This window comes from Cupressus sempervirens, chromosome 7 (genome assembly GCF_028749045.1).
Source record: "Cupressus sempervirens isolate cs-2001-9-10 chromosome 7, ASM2874904v1, whole genome shotgun sequence".
NCBI lineage: Eukaryota > Viridiplantae > Streptophyta > Pinopsida > Cupressales > Cupressaceae > Cupressus > Cupressus sempervirens.
Genome location: NC_143124.1, coordinates 858,978,741 through 858,996,819, shown reverse-complemented (window position 1 = coordinate 858,996,819; position 18,079 = coordinate 858,978,741). Strand labels below are relative to the sequence as shown.

At 37.1% G+C, this 18,079-nt stretch overlaps 1 non-coding gene across 1 annotated transcript; it reads right to left on the bottom strand.

The window, feature by feature from the left end:
* Positions 1-502: 502 nt before the first annotated feature.
* LOC149550161 (U12 minor spliceosomal RNA) lies at positions 503-654 on the bottom strand. Its single transcript, XR_016354566.1, has one exon. It is a non-coding gene; the product is annotated as a U12 minor spliceosomal RNA (small nuclear RNA).
* Positions 655-18,079: the final 17,425 nt, after the last annotated feature.

Here is an 18,079-nt window from a genome sequence, read left to right as displayed (position 1 = left end):
CATAAGAATGTCTTCAACCATGGGCTCTCTCAATCTAGTATCATAGTTTTAAAGAACCAATTAAAAAGTGAGACCAATGGTCGTGCATAAAAAGTACCCATAGTTGAACAGCTGATGTGGCATCACATCATTGGTTATTTTTTATATCAAAAGGTACATTTTCATTCATTTTTTGGCAATTATCATTGTACTAACAGCTTTAAAGTTACAAATATTGGTGCAATGTTGTCAGAAAAAAAAATAAAAAATTAAAGATTAAGTCAGTAAGTGTAAATATAAAAGAAACAATTTCTATCACAACCAATAAAAAGTTAGAGATTAAGTCAGCAAGTGTAAATATAAAGTAAACAATTTCTATCACAACCATTGGAACCCGTTCCCGTTCAAGTACGTTATCTCCTAAGATAAAAGTCGATCGAAACGGAGATAAAGTCGATCGAAACCTAAAGAGTTTTTCAACAGTAATATGCTAACAATTTGGATTTTGTATGGCGGGAGGTATTAGGGAGGCCCGCTCGAGCGAGTTCTGCAAAGAGGCAGTATCAACACTCGGCCAGCCTATCACCCCTCCAAAAATCGCTGCGCTCAGTCAAAAAGCGCGGTGAGCAGTTTCCACTGCTCACTTTGTTTTCCTTACTCATTAGTTTAAGGCAATTTGAAAACTTTTGTCTTCTTCATTTTATGGCCCCCCATTTGTAAGGATAACTGTACTTTCTGCATGTGGGACTAAACAACCAGAAGCTTTGGTTCAAACAAACTATAGAATTTTTCCGTTTTGTGTTCTTAGGACGTTTCCACTGATCTCTTCTTCGTGACCCAATTTGCTGAAGTGTCCCAAAAATCGCTTGAAATCTTGTCTCGTGCTGTGGTTTTTTTTTGCAATCTCTGTAAAGCAGCTGCAATCAATACGAGCTTCCATGCGTGTTAGGGTTTGAGCTAAAAAAGAATGTCAGGTGCAGCATTCTGGCGATGCCATTTTACATTGAATCAACCGGCCTTTCGTGAAACCCTAAATAGATTTTGGGCAGGGCATAATCAATATCAAAAGTTTGATGCGGTCAGGAGCTAAAGCTTCTTGCCATAGCCTGGGAGGGGATCAAAATGCCTGAATTGCACGTCCTTTCAAGAAACGTTATTGTGGAAGCTTTCAAACATTAATCATCAAGATCCTTTTTAAACATTTGGTCTTCCATCGACTGGTCGTGCTTCCCGTTAATAGAGATAACGCTCCTGTATTTCAAAATTTCAAATCAATTTATTTAAGTTTGCCGTAGACATAGCCGTAATTTTTTTAACCTATGCACCCTAGAGGGCTGCATTTATTTGCTCTCGCTCGCACGCCCCTCCGCCCCCGCATACTTTTTCTTGGTTTGGAAAACTAGGCAATTTTTATGCAGATAATTAATCCTCAACTTCAAGATCTTTAACCTCTTACTCATTCCATGGCTTCTAAGGGCAAAGATAAGAAGATCCATGTCATGTCAAAAATATTATTCATTTCTATTTGAAAATTGTAGGGCGAGGTTTCGGTTTGATCATCCTAAGGAGCTAAACCAAATTATCAATACTATTTTGAATTTATTTTGGAGGGTTTACAGAATCGCAAGCTATGACAACTAAAAGGCAACTCAGTGTTTCTTAAGATCAACGAATTCGCCTCAACGGTGAAATTTCCGCCATTAGGGTATTTGATGGCTGCAATTGTGGCGATTTGTGAACCGTATCTCAGCACCCGTGTAGAACTCATGTCGCCCTAAATTAGATGTGCTAAAAATTCTCCAACACCTGCCACAGAAAAATCTTCCATTCTAGTAGACAGTCTTCATCGAGATCTTTACACAGAAAAAGAAAATGCTACGCAGACTTGAAATTTTCAATTTTTTTCCAACGGGATCGTTGCTGCATTTGTATTTTTTTTCACAGGACTTCAAACTTTTCTACCAAATAGGTCAATTTCCTAATCATTTGTCTTATTTTCTAATTATCCGTTAATGTCTACTTTCCTAATTAGATAGATAGATAGATGGAATTTTAATGTGTATCAGGGTAATTATTTTGTTAGGTTTTCTTTACAAATCTATCGTCGTAGTGTTTTAATTTTCTTTGATTATTCAATACAAATCTTATGTATATGCTTAGTCTAAGGTCTTATGGAGGGAGCTTCCTTAAAAATCTAGAAAGGTTCCTATTCAAAGTTTTTAGTATTAATTTAAGATTAGTGGTCCTATATATTTTGATGTATTTCAACTTTAAATTTTAAGCTTCTAAAAGATTCAATTTAAGTTTTAGAAGCGATGGTGGTTTAAGGTTTAGGTTGAGCCATGGAGGCTATGCATAGGGTGCATTTCGGAAGGATTTTTAGAGAGAAATTGGTGGTTTGTTCAGGAAACACCAAGGGTTTTCCTATGCATCTCGGTGGAAAACCCAATGATCCTTTATTGGACGGAACAAACAACCCTTTGGAAAATGGCGTAGAGGCGAGGAGAAGCAAATGGAAAATCAACCTACAAAGACAGGTTTAGATCAAAGTGGAGATGAGAGGGACATAAATCATATGCAAAGATCTCGCCCGATACAAAGTTTCACTTCAACAAACTTGGAGGGGAGAGTGGACTTTATCTCAATAGCCCAGAAGTTCTAGAGACTAAAGGTTGTGGAGAAACAGAATGAGAAAATGGTTGTTGATCCTGTGGAGGTAAGCACAATTACTAGCTTGAAAGTTGAGAACCAATCATGGCAAGAAACAATAAGTTTTTTAAAAAGCAATAATTTTTTTTCTCAAGCAGGGAGGAAAATGGTTGACTATTAAGAAGATTAAAGATTGATGTGATACACAATGGGGGCAAATTAAAGATTTCAAAACTTTTAGAAAATGGTTATTGTTGATAGTGCACATGATATAGACTGGATCTTGAATCATGGCCCTTATTTCCTGGAAGGGAGAGGTTTTTATATGAAACCATGGTTACCAAATTTTGATCCTGCAAAGGAAGCCAATCAAACTTTCCTTGTATGAATTGGTTTTCGAAATGTTCCTCAAGAATATTGGAATGAGGATTATTACCAGCTGATAGGGAACAAATTAGGATTCTTTGTTAAAGCCATTAAGATGGTTGATAAGGTCTCTTTGTAGATGTTGCCTTGCCTATGCATCCTTTTGAATGTATGTCACCCTCTTCTGGAGATGGTGGAGCTACATTGAACATAAGGGGTATGGAGGCAGGCTCTATCTATAGAAGAGGATCTACTGGTATGTGTGAGTTGCTTGAGCAAGGAGCATAAGTCTGAGGTTTGTGATCTTTAGGGAAACAAAATGAGTTGGAGGTGGAGAAGCTCTTAAATCGAGCTATGGCTATTTTTGAATCCCTTTCTCATCAAAATGAAGTCACATGTCAAGAAAGGTTGGTTAGCAACCTGGTAGAATGGGAATGTGAAATTGTGGTTAAAGATCAAGAAAATCTCTCCAGGGAAGAGTGGAATTTGGGGATGGAAGGTTTTTGGAGTGGAAAGGATGGGGGATCCTAGGATGGATTCAAGGTTAGCTGAAGATAAGGAAGATCATGTTGAGGTGGGGATGAGTGTATAGGGAACTAACTTATTTGAGGAGGTTAGCTTATTAAGGGACAGAAGGGAGCAAGATGGTTTGGATTGAACGCGAGAAATGGAGGGCCAAACTCACCAAGGGGAGAATTATGGGGAGAAGAGTTTGGGCACCCCACAACAAGATGTGTATCAAGAAAAGGCTTAAAGCAGGGAGGCTAAACTTTCAAGCATAATGAAGAAACCTGAGAAAGAGTTTTTGTTATGTTTAGAAGAGCTAGATGAAGGGGACTTGATGCTTGAGCACATTGATGAAGGGTAGGAGGAGACTTGGGTAAGGGATATTGAAATCTCACCAATAAGGAATTTAGAAGGCTCCTTTAACTTAGAAAGGAATTCTAGTGAAGAATCAAAGGAGGCCAATTCAAAGATGAATGAGGAGGAGGAAAAGGGAATGATTTTATGGGTTTCTTAGAGAATGCGATGTTGATAGAAAAAATAACTTTATCTCAGACAAATGGAAAAAATCAAAAGATAAAGGTGGAGGAAAAACATAAAAGAGGACGTAGAATAATCGATTCTTTGATCCAGATTGCAAGTAATGCTAAAGGGAAAAGTAACTAAAATCAACCCACAGGAGATGAAGCTCCTATCATGGAATGGTAGGGGCTACAATGCCCCTGACAAGAATCACTTAATCAAGAGGAGTCTTGATCAAGTAAGGTCAGATGTTGTTCTTTTACAACAAACAAAAGATAACAAAATGAGGAATTCAATATTATGAATACATGTTTTAGTAGACGAAAGTGTGTGTGGTGAGGTGCTTTGGGTGCTTCGGGAGGTATATGTATAATGTGGAAGGAGGAGTTTGCTTCGATGGTAGTGATGTGGCGGACACAAAACTACCAATGGTTAAAGGTGAGCTCAAAGCAACTAGGAAAATAGTTCAATGTGTCAATTGTTTATGGCTCAAATCAAGATAGGGAAAAAAGGATACTTTGGCAGCCCCTTTTTGGGGTGTTAGAGGTTTTGATTAACAAGATGGTTGTGCTAGGAGAAGATTTTAATGCAATACTTAACCCCTTAGAGAAAAAGGGAGGAAGGGGTTGGAGATCAAAAAGTCAAACTCACATTACAAACTTTGTGGTAAGGAATGGATTGATTGAGATCCCTTTCAGAAGAGGAGAATTTACATGGACAAATCAGAGACCAATTTGTTATTATTATAGAAAAGCTTGATAGATATTTGTTGGTCAAAGATTGGGCAAGTGCAAATTGGATGGTGGAAGTTGAAATCCTCCCTATCCATGGGTCCTAATCATTTCCCAATTGGACTCAAATAGCAGAAGGACTCCTCTCTAGACATATGTCCCTTTAAGTTTGAAGCTATGTGGTTACGAGCTGATGGTTTTAAAGAGTTGATTGAGAATTGGTGGTCTTTTGCCCCAATGTATGAAGGGAATAAGGCCTTCATCTTCTTTAAGAATTTGTAATTCTTAAAAGAGAAGTTGAAAAGTCTAGAATAGGGAATTTTTTAGAATATTTTTAAAATGAAGTTGGAGTTAGAAAATTCTCTAAAGGATCTAATTGAGAATGTTATAAGGCATGGGATGTTGGAGGAAGATTTTTCAGAGGAATAAATCCTTAACAAATAATATGAAGAGGTGTTGGCAAGAGAAGATATTTTTTAGCAATAGAAATCTAGGGAAACTTGGCTAAATGAAGGTGACAAGAATACAAAATTCTTTCACAACTCAATAAAGATGAGGAGAGCTCATAATAAGATATTTTCAATTGTAATATGGATGGTGGATTACTTCGGGATGGAAAGGAGATAAATGAGGAAGTTGTAGCCTTTTTCAAATGGAAAGGATCAAAGGAGCAAGGGGAGTTGTTGTATGTGGAGGGTGTGCTCTCATGCATCTCAAAAAGGATCTTTGATGAACATAATAAGATGTTGTATGCAAAAGTATCTATAGAAGAGGTGCAAAAGGCCCTATGGGGTCTTGGCAGAGACAAAGCCTCATGCCTTGATGGGTTCCCTACTCGTTTCTTCATAGCATTCTTCGATTTTTTTGCCACTGAACTATGGGAAGTGGTGGAGGAATCAAGGCTTAAAGATCTGAACAACACCTTTATAGCTTTGGTGCCTAAAAAATATGAGATTAATAACTTAGAGGATTTCGTACCTATACATTGAAAAGGATTATGAATGAAGTGATCTCTACTTAACAGTGGCTTTTCTTCAGGACGCTCTATTTTATGAGGGGGTGATTATAGCACATGAAATGATTCATTCCATTCAGTTGAAGAAGTTGGAAAAACTGATGGCGAAGCTTGATGTCAAATGAGCATGTGATGAGGTGGATAGGGACTTTTTGTTGAAGGTTTTGATGAAGTTTGGTTTTGATCAATTATTGGTAAATTGGGTGAAAGTTATATCTCTACTCTTCATTCTTCTATTTTGGTTAATGACAGCCTGAAAGTTTTATTTTTAGACTCCAAAAGGGATTAGGCAAGGGGACCCTCTTTCCCTTTTCTTATTTATCATTTTAGTTGAGGGGTTGGGAAGATTGATTTGTAAAAGGTGAGATAGGATTTGGAAATGGGTGAAGATGGCTGATGGTGTGGATGTTGTCTCTCACCTCCAGTTTGTGGATGACACTTTCTTAATAAGGGAAGCTTCTAAGAGGGAGGCTCAGGTCATGAAGTAGATGCTTGATATGTATGGTAGGTCTTCAAGGCAGAAAATTATTTGGTACAAATCTGAAGTCTTCTTTTTTAACACCCCTCTATGCAAACAAAGGGTTATTTGCATGATTTTGCATACAATGAATGAGGCTTTGCCAAGTAGATATTTAAGGATCCCTTTACTTCAAGGCAGGGATAAGGATGATCTTTGGAAAGGTCTGGTGGAGAAGTGTTTGAAAAGGATAGAAGTTTGGAAAGGGCGGTGGATGACTCCAACAGGTCGAATCTTAATGCTCAAATTTGTTGTGTCTATTGTCCCCATCTCGTTAATAATGTTCTTAAACATTCCAAAAAAATGACTAAAATGGTGGAGCAAAACATGTGGAAAATCTCTTAGAATGGTGCAGGTGAGGGAGATAAGCTTCCTTTGCTTACATGGGATAAAATTTGCAAGCCAAAGCATTATGGTGGCACAAGCTTGAGAGATTGAAATTTGATGAATATAGCACTAGGAGCTAAATTGGTTTGGCATTTATATAGAAGCCTAGAGCAATTATGGGTTAACATTCTAAGGTTTAGATATCTAGATTCCAATGATGTAGAAAGAATTCTAAGGATTGGGAACCCACAAAATGGATTTGCAATATGAAACTTTATAATGTCATGTAGGCATGTGATTATTGACCATGTTTCTTGGAAGGTTGGGTATGGAAGAAAGGCAAATTTTTGGGAAGATTCCTAGAATAGTTACCTAGTTTTGGATGAGGAAATTTGAGATGGGGGTTTGAAAAGAACTCTTTGTGCTGTGTGGGGGACAAAGGTGAGAGATTATCTGATGGAGGTCCAAGGGCCTTTGGGAAAAGAGTGGAAGTGGAAGGATTGGAGAGTTGAGGGTTTATCTTATCAGCAACAAGCTTCTTTAAGGATTATATTTTTGACAGAGATGACAAAGTGTATTGGTGTATATCCTCCTTAGGTGAGTATTATATTAAATTGGTTTATGGTTTACTATCAAGGGGTGGGTCAGAGGCCTTTGAGGTAGCATAATTGTGTTGGCATAAAGACTACCTTATGAAGGCAGGAGCCTTTGTCTAGTTAGTAGTGCAAAGAATAATCCTTACATGAGAGAGAAGGAAAAGGTTTGGATTTCAAGGCCCAACTAAATGTATTATGTGTAAGAGGGATGAAGAGTTTGTTGATCATTTGTTACTCAATTGTGAGATGGATACCAAATGTTGATAAATAACACATGCTAAATTGGGGTGGCAGGGCCCATGGATGGCAACTTTACATAATTTCTTCCTAAGTTGGCCACTAATTAGGCGAGGAGCTATGCTTTCTAGTGTGTGTATTTTCATTCCTTCTATTGTGATATAGAAAATCTGGAAGGAAAGGAAGATATACATTTTTCAAGGTAAGGAGGAATCAAGTAAGAGATTATTGTGGAGAATTTATCACTCCATAGAGGAGGTAATGAGTGTTGTAGCTTTTAAATATGACTATGGGAAATATTTTTTCTCTAAAGAGGATGGAAGTATACAACAACAATGGATGGGTATAGAAATTAGAAGTTTGGACTGCAAGAAGCAAGATAAATTGGATGTTATTTCAAGGAGGTCAGTTAAGTTGAGTGCTCTGAATGATGGATGGATTAAGTCAAATTTTGATGGGGTTGCAAAGGGTAATCTTGGCCCTTCGAGCATTCGAATTATCATCATAAATTAGTTAGGGGAGACTCTTGCCTTTAGGGGGATGAGATTAATGGAGGGATCTAATAACATTGCAAAAATAAAGGCAACTCTGATGGCAATGAAATGTGTAAAGGAATTGGGGGTGCAACGACTTCATTTATAGGAAGATTCAATAGTGGTAATAGAAGTCATTCACTCAAATAAAATTAAGACATTAATTTTGGAAAATTATGTTAGAAAGGAGTTGGAAAGTTTGTCAAATTTATGAGTTAGTCATATTTATAGAGAGGGAAATGGGAGGGCGAATGCATTATCAAATGGGCTATAAACTTCCAAGATGTAGGCGAAAGTCATTTTGAATTTTGAGATTACTGGAGTGATTGCTTTTTAAGTAGACTTTATTGTTATTGTTGTTTTTTTTCCAAAAAAGGGTAGGAAGGTTTTATTTGTAATAAAGGTGGTGGGAAAATCTAATAGGTGAGATTGATGATGTAGGTCCTCATTTGAAGGACGTAGGAGTTATTTGGAATAAGGTTTATTTATAAATGATGGGGCTTGAAGTGTGTGAGGCTGATGGGGATAGGTAAGGACTGTTAGTTAGTAATTACACAAGGCCTTTATAGCACAAGGCTAGAAGTAGTTTTCACATAGGGAAAGGTGGTTAAAGGTGGGTTTGCAGTAATGGAGCCAACTCTCACTTTCAAGACATGACAACAACAAAATTCCCTTCTTGGGCCTTTTACGAAGAAGAGATTAAAGTTGCTCCTATTATGCCTGATGCTTGATGTGATTAATATCATCAAAAGAACTTTGGCTTGTCTGTTTCAAGAGGTGACTCACCATTGGAGAGCATAGGGGGTTGTGGCTACAATGGTGACAACTTGGGGGCTGCAGTTGAACGAAGACACACTAATGGTTCAACAGGTGGTGAAGGGTTTGCTCCCTAATTGTTGGGATTGATTCAATTCTGGATTGGGCTTTCCTGGGATATAGCTTCAATTATAGAAAATGATTTGTAATTGAGGAAGAGGGGAATGAAGTGGAAAGGGTTTCCTTTTTGTGGTGGCCTCAGTGAGTAAACCAGAGGGCCTATAAGGAGGATATTGTTGAAACCTGGTTGTAGTTGAAGGTAGAAAATTAGTGTTTTCAAGCAGATAAGGGTCACAATGTAATAGGGTTTCCAGTGGCTCCCTTGAGAAGGCATGAGTCTGCTACTTCGCGATGAAGATGGTTAGTGGTGCAGGTGACCTTTTCCTGTGAAATTGAGCAATGGTTTATGTTTTTTGGGGTAAGGATATTTTTGTTGCACCTGCAATGAAGCGAAGTGAAAGTTTTTGATCATTTATGTTTTGATGAATGTTTAAGGTCATATGGATTCTAGAGGATGCTAGAGGGCAAATTGGTGTCGAATAATATTATGAGAAGTTTGTCGAAGGTAGTTTTCTAAAACCATATTTTTTGGAAGTTGTAGGATAATGAGCTTATGAAACGTAAATGGAGCAACACGTGTGATGTTCAGACTAAGTAAGGCCAAGAAATGGATGGATGTTTATGATAACAATGTCTATTTTGTGAGTAATATAATGAAGTTGGAAGGATGGTGATGGATTTGTAGAAACTTGAAGGTGAATGACAAACAAACTCAAGGGTGTAGTCTGACAAAATTGATGATTTATTGATGAAGTTTTTGGATGGCACGTCGGATGGCTCGTTTAGTTGTGTTTGGTTTTGGGACCCTGCATCGTGTAATCATAATTTTATGAAGAGGGGTTTGATTAGATGTTTTTGGCCTTATTTAAGATGGCCATTTTGTAATTTCTATGTGTAATGTAAATTTCTAAATATTAATAAAATTATCTCTTGCTACCAACCAAAGATTTAAAAAAAATCTAAGCTTCTAATTTAAGAATTTAAAGAAAAAAGTATCTCCTACTTATCATATAAAAATGAGCCATTTTCTTTTGAAATATTTATCTTTTAGAAGTTTCCATTTTTTCTTCATTTTATGGGGATTTTTTTAGTACAAGTTAAATAATGATTGACATTTGGCAAAAATAACTCCTAAGTTGGTGGGACAATTTCAATCACCCTTAAACATCGCACATTAAGGAATAAATTAATCTTTAGAAAAAATAAGTCATATTTGATGCTTATAATCTAACATCCATGCTCTGAAATACAACTCTCACACTAGCTCTACAACTTTTTTGCCCTAGATGATTTTTTAATCTATCTCTTCCATGGTGTTTGTCAATACCCATGAGGGCTCCTCCCTTTCGATCCATGCTGGCTTATGTTTGTTCAAACCCATCTCTGGTGCTTTACCCATGAAAGTATCTAGATGATGTTGCTTGTGGTGACTTGGTGAGCCCAAAGGATTTTGTTGGGGTTGTTGATTTTTCACATGTCCTAAATTCTAGCATTGTAGATAATAGAATTATAGATGATTTGGCATTTCTGAGTAACCCCTCTCCCAAGGTGGATGGTAATCAATAAAACTCGATGTTGGCTTTGTCTCATGAGCCTAATGGGGGTTGGAAAAATGGTATTGATGGGCCACTCTCCTGGGTCCCCCTCTTTGGAACAACCCAAATTTTCCTTAGGGCTAAACGACCATGAGGTTTCCCTCCTCCATTCTATGATGGATAGTATCTGCTAGTTCACATTATTTAAATGTTTTGTCATTGTCGAGAAAATGTAATCGAAGGTTGAATTTTCCTTTGGTATCCCCTAGCTACACTATTGTGAAACATCCTATCGTCTTGTAAAAATCCTACCAACACTTACCTTCTATATCACACCATGATGTGACAACATCACATAAGTTTGTATTTTCATGTATGAGTTGCCTTAGAAAGGTGCAATAGTAAGTTTTTTTTTTGGTCCACATTCACCAACTACACATATTCAATTAATTTGTCCAGAGTAATATATAAGGTTTTCATGGTCATCATTACTTTTGTTTCTAAATCTGCATTTGCGTCTAATTAAGGTTTAGGGACAATTCACACTATAAGGCATTGCATATGCGAGGTGGGGTTGCATCTTGATGAAGTCATTTATTCTCAAATAGAGGGGTTGTTCCTAGGAAATCTTGGTTGATTAATGCATTTATAGCTTCCAATAGACATCAATTGTATATAGAAGATACATGTAATAGTGTTAATGAAGGAATACAACATTCTTACAAGACGATTTCTTGTATTTATGACGTAACATGTCTTATTAGTGTGTGAAGAAATATATAGTTTATCAAGAGACAAACTATTTGCTTTCTTTTAATTATATAATTTGGAGACTGACAAAATTATATTTTGAATGTTATGTCCTCCAGCCATTATTCACAATGTTTTCGTGTAATTTATTTTTTTCTTGCCAAAAAGAGCATTGGCTTAATACATTTTTTTAGTGTATATTCTATTCCGAGAATCAAAAGTATTCTTCATTGCTCTAACATATAGTTTTAAATTTCTATGAACTTTTGTAGAGTCCATTTTGATTTAAAATGTTTATGGTGCAATCAATATATTTTAGGATTTGAATTTAGTTTTCCAAGAGATTTTGTAATAGAACTTTGAAATGAATTTTACAACAAAATGGAATTCAATTTAATTCAATTCAAGTATACCATGAAATATTGAATTGACATTTCCACAAAAGTTTCATATTATTTGAATATTACAACAAGCTTTTCAACTTGGAATCAACCTATTGATAAGACCTGAGCAAAGTGCTCCAATAACCATGAATTTGGATAAAATACTATTTAAAAAGCTAGTGTTGTATATTTTATATGTTATATTTGAATTCTTGATTCAATATACATGTCTTCTTCATGTCATTTTTTGTGTTCCATTTTAACTCTTTAAATATATAATTTTTAAAAATTAATTGAAAATGCAAATTACTAAAATATAGAATGAGACTATGACTACAAGTGTAGAATTAACATGTTAGTGTTAAGGTTGTTTTGATTTTGATAAGGATTTTTAACAAACTCCTCTAAACTTTATAGATTACAATGATTGAAATTTTAAAACTAGATATATTTATATTAATTAAATAAGTTATTTAATAAATAGCTATGTAATAATAAGATGTAATAGTATTTTTGAATTGTCTATAAATATAAATTTATCAGTTGAGAAGTTAACATCAAATAGATTTGGTTTTAAATTAATATTATTATATTTAAAACTTATTTTTTTTAATAGTGGTTAACCTCATATCATTAAAGAGAGGATTGAGAATAATGGAATATAGAGATTCCATGTTATATATATTTACAATCTTTCAAATTCCTCAAAAAAATGTAATTTCATTGTGTGCAATAGTTGTTGGTTGGTGACAACATGGTGTTTTTGGAGAGGCTTTAAATTATTTACAGGGGATGATGATGTGTCAAGGATTGGGATGATTGTATGATGTACACCAAAATGTTTCCTTGGAGAGGCTTATAAACTTTTCAATGAAGTTCTCAAAAGAAAAATGGATCATGAAATGCCATTATATTAGGACAAGCACAAAATAGATTTGTTGGGAAAGGCTTAGAGACTTCAAGGAGAATGAAAGTGATAGGTGTAAAGCTAGACTTTTTCATTGTTGCTATCATCCTTCCATCATGTGCCAAAATAGGCATCTTAGAACAAACTACTGCTACCCATACGAGCATAATCAAATGTGGGTTTTAGTAAAGATGCACTAGTTATAAACACCTTCATATATATGTATGGGGAATGTAGATACATATAGAAGGCATGTGTATTATTTGACAAATTGCCTTAGAAATATTTAAGCAAATGCAACGAGCATGGATGAAGATAGTCCATGTAATTTTTTCTAAAGTCTTGCCACCTTGTGAAAAAATGGGTACTTTAGAACTGGGAATGAATACCCTAAAAATTATAATCCAATCCAAACTTTCATTAGATTTCATTTTTAAAAATGCCTTGATAAAATGAATGCAATTTTTGAAGCACACAAAAATGTCATTTGAACCACTCGACAAAATGTTGAAACATAGATGAGACATATGAATTATGTAGCCAAATGTCTAAAAAATACTATATTTCGTGGAGTCCATTGATTGCAGCCAAATGTCAAAGATTAATCAAATACACCAACATCTTAAATGACACGTATCATCTACCATTTCATTAATTTAGAGTAATTTTCTCATGTTATCTTACTAGCTAAAGTCATGGGGGTGGTTAGGGTTCAACCCAAGAAGCTCAAGTCATGGAGACTTTGACTAGGGTAGGCACTAACATGAGATGATCTATCCTTAGGTAGGTAAAAAAGTATGTCATTGACTACCATCACATTATAGTATTCTTAGTCTCTGCTTTATCCATTTGGAAGAATGATTTGGACCCACCATTTGGGTTCAAATTTCTAGATATTGCATCACAATTGCCTTAGAAGACATTAATACCTGTTGGTGTAAATCAGTATTCACTATTTACACTTAAGTTTACTTAGGTTAATGCATTATTTTATTATTTATTTTGTGAGACACTTAGGAGTTTGCGTATTTTTGTGAGTTGTCATGTTGACAACACAGAAGTAAGCAACTCTAAATTAGCACATGGTGTCTACAACATTAGAGTTTGCATCATTAACTGAGTTGTCATGTAGACAACACAGTTATTCACACTCCTAATTTAGCACATGGTGTCTACAACATAAATTTGCATGCTACACCTTTGTAGGCTTATCCGCTCATCATCGCACTTACTCCTGTGCTTAATGGAAGATAACCTATATCTGGTGGACATGTGTTTGGTTGTATGACTTATCATGATGCTGATTCTTATGCATTCTAGAAGCATTCCAGAGGCCTTTATATACATGCACTCCTAGTGTACTTTCATATTGAATCGAATATATATAGATATTTTGATCATACTCTTTTTGGTCTATTATTGTGCTTATGCTTGAGTTCTTTGATCTTGGATGAATTTTGCCCTAAGGCAAATTCTTACACGGTATCAGAGCTTGGAGAATTTATCTTCACATAACCATTTGAGACCATTGTTGCTTCAACACCTCAACCCAGATCTGGAGTACTGCAAAAATTAGGAGCATCTAGAGCTAGAACGTGTTAGAGTAAATAATTAATTTACTAATTATTTATTCTATTACTTAAGCTTACTTAGGTAAATGCATTTATTTAATATTTTGTATTTAATGCATGTAGTGGTTAGTTGTTGACAACACGGGAGTTTTTTCCCTTCTAGCATGTTCCACCTTTTGTGGATGTGTGTTGGGTTGTCATCCTTATCTTCTACTACCTTCCAGCTTGTTCTACAAGCTTCCTTGAGGTCTTTATAAGCGACCTCTCTCTCATTGTACAATATCACATTATCACTTCTCATTGTAAATACATTTTCATTGTGTTTGCATATGTGGTTTCTCATGTCCATTTAGAGTTTTTCCCTTGCTCTATGCTCTTCCTCTCCTTGGCTTCTCTTTGATAGGTTTTCGCATGCAGGTTATCTTGGGCGTCTTTGGAGTGGGCTTTCTTCAACTCCAACATGGTATCAGAGCCTTCCTGCTGCAGCTTCGTTGAAGAAATTTTGAAGCCATGATTTGAAGTCACAAACCCTAGTTTGTTTGTGCATTTTTTCTTCAAATTAGGGGATCAACTAATTTTTGGAGCACTTTGGGCCCAAACGGACATCACCATTGGATCTAGAAGGCTGTTTGCAATCAGGATTCATATAAAGCTTGTCGAATTTGGAGACAAAGCTCTGGGAGGCAAAAAAAAAATAGTTGTAGGGTCTATTGTATGGACTGTACGGATGCAGGGTTGAAAAAAATTTAAAAATATATATTAAAAGGTGTGCTGCCGCAGCACCGCCCAGTGGCCACTACGAGGTCGCCCGCCCTCGGTTGGAGCGTCGCCTGCGCTCAGTCTTTCCTAGCCACGCAGCCCGAACACCTCTCAGCCTCCATCGCGGCCCGAGCACCCCCTGTTCTGCCGTCTTCGTCAACTGCGATGCTCCTCTCCGTAGCCTTCACCGACGTTTGCAACTGTCCTGCCGCCTCCGCCAAGGTATAGTCAGCGCCAGCCGCGTGGCTATTCTGCCCAGTTAGGGACACCCAGTCACAGCCCGCGTGGCAATTTCTGCTTCGTCAGTACGTCCAACGAGTGACACGCGGCAGCGCTGCCACGTGGCACTTCACCACGTGGCCCCTGCCACGTCACTTTTTGGCACGTGGCTACCATGTGGACCTGCCACGTGACATCTTTTTGCATGAAGGCTGACGTGGCTATCAATTTATTTCTTGCAGTTTGCTGACGTCAGCATGACGTCATTAGACCTTGCTTGCACTCTCCTTCAGGGTCATTTTGGACCTACTCTCAGTTTTTTGGCTATAACTTAAGCCTACGGAGGTATTTTTTTGATCCGAAAGAAGCACCCAAAAGCTAGTTTTGAGACGGAGACTTTGGTGTAGGTATTTTTAGGTTTTGATGCTTTTTTATTGCCCATTTTTTTTGTTGAAGTCTAAAGTTCTATTTTTGACTCCAGCAAGCATATCTTTTGCGTCCCATGCCCGTTTTTTGAAAACTTTATATTTCTAGAAAGCTAGTTTTGTGTACTTTTTAGAAATGTGGTCCTTTTTCTTAGTTTTTGGCCCATGATCTTTCTATCATAGTTTTGGCTTTTTTGCTATATGGTGGATATCTTGAGTGTTTTAGGCCCGAGGATCATTTTCCTGGCATAGTTTCTTTTGTTTTATGCTGTACTTTGTTTTGTTGCAACTTGTTTTCAGTTTTGATCATTGTAGCTATCATTTTGAAGCACCTTTTTGTATCGCACTGAGATAAAGTGTCACTTTTGCATTCTGAGGATCATGAATGTTGTTTTGAGTCAATTGTACATGCACTATTTTCATAAAGCACCATGGGGGGGATAGTTGTTTGCTATTTTAGGCCTTCTCCCTTTGTCAAGTGAGTGTCCCTTCCACAACATTAGCCCCATGTAGAGTCAGTTTGATCGTGTCTTTATAGGTGTTTGTACCTCTTTCCCTCTCTCGTTGTTCTTGGTTCGTCTGTAGGAGACTTTGGCCCACTTTCTCAGTTGCTTGTCATCACACCCCGTCTGCATTAAGGGGGGGTTATGCTATTGTTATAATGCATCCGTGGTTCGATGGTTCGATAGTGTGAACTATGTATTCAGTGGTTGATCCTATGTACAAGGCGATTGCAGTGGTTGGCTACCTACGCATTTCGGTGAGATGGATTATCTACCATATAGACATGCTTGGTTCGTGCCTTCTTCTTCCATGGAGGTTCTTCAGATCAGTAGTTTTCTTTCTTGTTGACAGAATTGCGGCTTCTTCATGCTTCAGTGATGCTTCTCCATGATCACTCGTTGTTCCTTTTTTAGTGGACAATTTCCCTAGTTGGAGGCTTCTTTAGTTCTTCACTAGGTCTTACCTCCTTTTGGGGGAGGGTTTTTCCCACGTGGTTTTCTCTCTTTTTCTGTTTTACAAAGGTTGCATTTTGTTGCATTGTACATGGGTACCTAACATGGCCTCGTTGCCGGAACCCATTCTGCATTTTATCTTAGTCTTGTGAGCTTAAGGCATTTCCCTAAGTTGCACTTAAGGGGGGGTGTTAGAGTAAATAATTAATTTTGTAATTATTTATTCTATTACTTAAGCTTACTTAGGTAAATGCATTTATTTAATATTTTGTATTTAATGCATGTAGTGGTTAGTTGTTGACAACACGGGAGTTTGTTCCCTTCTAGCATGTTCCACCTTTTGTGGATGTGTGTTGGGTTGTCATCCTTATCTTCTACCACCTTCCAGCTTGTTCTAGAAGCTTCCTTGAGGTCGTTATAAGCGACCTCTCTCTCATTGTACAATATCGCATTATCACTTCTCATTGTAAATACATTTTCATTGTGTTTTCATATGTGGTCTCTCATTTTCGTTTAGGGTTTTTCCCTTGCTCCATGCTCTTTCTCTCCTTGGCTTCTCTTTGACAGGTGATCTTGGGCATCTTCGAAGTTGGCTTTCATCAACTCCAATAGAACGGACCTTGCCATTGTGTCTAGAACGTCAATTCAGTGAAAATTAGCTATAAATTTGGCTACCTTAGGCCAAAGTCGATCGTGAGGCAAATTTTTTTTGTAAATCGACACTTGAAGACTTGATTTGCAACTTGGGTATGGTCATTTTTTAGATCTATTTAATTATTTTTTGGATTTGATTTTTCTCTGCTTTTTCAAATAGAGTTATTTCAATTTTTTTTGGCCAAGAGGCCCTACAAAGAATTTTTTTTTATACAAGCATTGGGCAGTGACACCCCGGTGTTGTACCCTGCGTGAAATATTCCATCAGCAGGCAGACTACTTAGCAAAGAATATTCCATTTTTAGGGTGGGTTTATTATAGTCTGGTGGAAGAAATTTCTTCCACACCATCGGCCAAACCAGATCCCACACAAACTACCAACCGACAAGCACAAGTTTCGGTGACTATAAAACTCGACAACCTTCCATCGACTTGCCTTTGTTATTTCAACTTTGCAACTTTGGGCTCTTAAACTCCTATGAAGTCGCTTCCACTATCAATGTGGGATATTTCCCATGAGCGATATTACCTCTTTCTAGCAAACAGTAAAAATTCTCGGCATTGTAGTCTCCTTCGATCGCTGTCTTCAAAATTCGATAACTGGCACCACTATTGAAGGCCTCGTTGACAAGCTCTCCAACCAATCAATCAAACTACGCCATGTGTCCACAATCAATACAACTAGCCATGCCACGTCTACCTACAGTGCTAGCATGTGCTCTTGCTAGCTAAACATGTCATGTGGCATGAACCCGTACTCAACAAACCCAACGCAATGACATGTGGACCAATCCGTCGTTGATACATCAATACTCTATGGCGGTGGACCTTGCCCACGTCAAACCAACTGTACATGACATGCAGGCCTCTTAGTCAGCGCCATCTGTCCATTCATATGACATGTGTCTGCTTCCATACAACTGACTCAACACCATCGTACGACACGTGTCATCCAGTTAGCAATCCGTACTGCCATGTCACCTAAGCAACTATTTTTTGCTGACATTAGGCAGACACGGTATTAAATTTGATGGTAGTCTAAGCATCATTCCCAAGCATTTTATAATT